Raw genomic sequence first — 2500 nt, forward strand, 5'->3', positions numbered from 1 at the left:
CTCATGAAGCATGAAATTCATGGAGATTTTTTTGTTTTTGTTGCATTCCTGAGTCAATAATTTGATTACCGGCGGAAAGATGCTAATATATCCGGTAGGAGACACAAAGGAGTCTCTTTGAGTCTCCTGCCGGAAATACACCCGGTCATCAAATTATTGGCTTAGGAATGTGTCAAAAACAAAAAAATCTCCATGAATTCAAGGCTTCATGGGGTGTGTACTTGATAGAAAACAAGATATTTTTTGGTGTGAACAAGCTGACTAGCGCTATTATCCATGCGTGCTTCTGATTCCGTTGGGTACCTTTTTTCCCCCTAAGGAGATTCTTTGAGGCAGCTGTCACATTACAATGCTGTAAAGTACATTATTGCTGCCTCATAGACATGAATCAGAGACATAAAGAACCTCGTGAGACGTTGTGATGTGGAGTTTAGTTAAACATCTAGGGGCTGAATGATTTTTATATCAAGGCTTAAGATTGTTCTTTATTGTTACATTTTGTGCAAAAGAGTACATAAGAGTAAAACATACTTATTATTATTATTTTTATTATTATTATAATTAATGTATGTATTTATTTTGTATTATTTTATTATTTTTACTCTTATGTACCTGTGCACAAGATGTAACAAATATATTCCATCCATAACTAATGGAACAGTGTTACAGCCAGTGTTGGAAAAAGTACTGACATGTTTTAATTAAGTAAAAGTATCAACACTGCAACATAGAAATACTCTGTTACAAATACAAGCCTGGTATTAAACATGTACTTGAGTAAAAGTCACGCTATGAGCTTGTAGATCTGCTATTTTTGAATAGCCAAATAAATCTTAAAGTGACACAGATGCGTTCCAGGTCTTAATGGGTTAACAAGAGCTTGTGACTAAATAATAACTACATTGGATCCCTTGGAACACATTTTGTTTTCCATTTCCTGAAAAGTAACAGTGTGGGATATAAGAGGTTTCCAGCCCACAGAGACTATGTGAAGGTTAAGTCTTTTGTTGTAGTTATAAAGGATAATTCAAGGCCTTTATTTATTGCAACAACATCTTAAGAAAAAAATGTACAGATTTATTCCACACCGTCCTTCAATAAAAGACTGTTCACCATGGTCACGCACACGCAAACGCAAACGCACACACACACACACACACACACACACACACACACACACACACACACACACACACACACACACACACACACACACACACACACACACACACACACACAGCTCTCACTGTCTGTGTGGATTTTCATGGTTCTACTCCAGAACTGTAAAAGCACACAATGCACGACTACAGTATACAGTAGCTATACCAGACCCATAGAGAGAGAGAGTTCTGTCACGCTTTGATCTCGCCGCAAAGCGGGCCGCTATGGGCTGTATAGTTCCAAACATTGGAACTTTCTCATTGAGACAGACAGAGCATATCCGCATTCCATTCTTACCATGGGAGTCTACGCTAGTGTCGTCACTCTCATACTAGATCACGCCGGCAGCTACTTTCAGCAGGCTGAGTGTTCCTTCCTCATAAACTCTGGCTACATTTAAAATGAGGGCCTGCCCCTCAACTGTACTCCGAGCTGAAATAAAGGTTATGATGATGATGATGATGATAAACACTATACTTTACTATACGCTCTCCAGTGGTGGAAAAAGTACTCACATTTCTTACTTAAGTAAAAGTATCAATACTGCAATGTAGAAGTAGTCTGTTACACGTAAAAGTCCGGAATTCAAAATGTACTTGAGTAAAAGTACAAAGGTATTGGTATCAAAATGTACTTAAAGTACCAAAAGTAAAAGTAGGCCTACTAAAACGTTTGAAAATAGCCGATCTACAAGCTCACAACGTGCCGCGATGCGACGCGTTGTGAGCTTGTAGATCTGCTATTTTCAAATAGCCTAGGTATAAAATAGGGCTGAAGTGGTTAATGTATGTTTTATAATGTAATAATTTATATCTGCAAAGTAACTAGTAACTAAGGTTTTCAAATAAATGTAGTGGAGTAAAAGTACAATATTTGCCTCTGAGATGTAGTGGAGTAGAAGTAAAAGTACTGAAATTGAAAATACTCCAGTCAAGTAAAAGTACCTCAACAGTGTACTTAAGTACAGTACTTGAGTAAATGTACTTAGTTACTTAACACCACTGACGCTCTCTCTTCAATAATAATGCCTCTCTCAATCTGTAGCCACTCCTCCTCTCCACGCAGTCACATCTGACCGACCAATGAGGGGCCATCCTTTGTCAGACAAACCGCCAATCTGCAACCGTTTCCCCGCCTCATCCGTACAAAGGTTACAATTTACTGTTATAATTTAGGCAGTAAGCAGACGCTCTCATCCAGAGTGACTTACAAGTGAGATCAGCGTAACGCGTAACCCTAGTCAACAAACAACAAAGGTAAATAGCAGTGGTGGAAAAAAGTACTCTCATGTTTCAGTCCGTTATACAAAACATTTAAAAGTGTGGGCATCAACATGTAC

The sequence above is a fragment of the Gymnoscopelus braueri genome, assembly GCF_963280865.1.
Source record: "Gymnoscopelus braueri genome assembly, chromosome: 2".
Classification (NCBI taxonomy): domain Eukaryota; kingdom Metazoa; phylum Chordata; class Actinopteri; order Myctophiformes; family Myctophidae; genus Gymnoscopelus; species Gymnoscopelus braueri.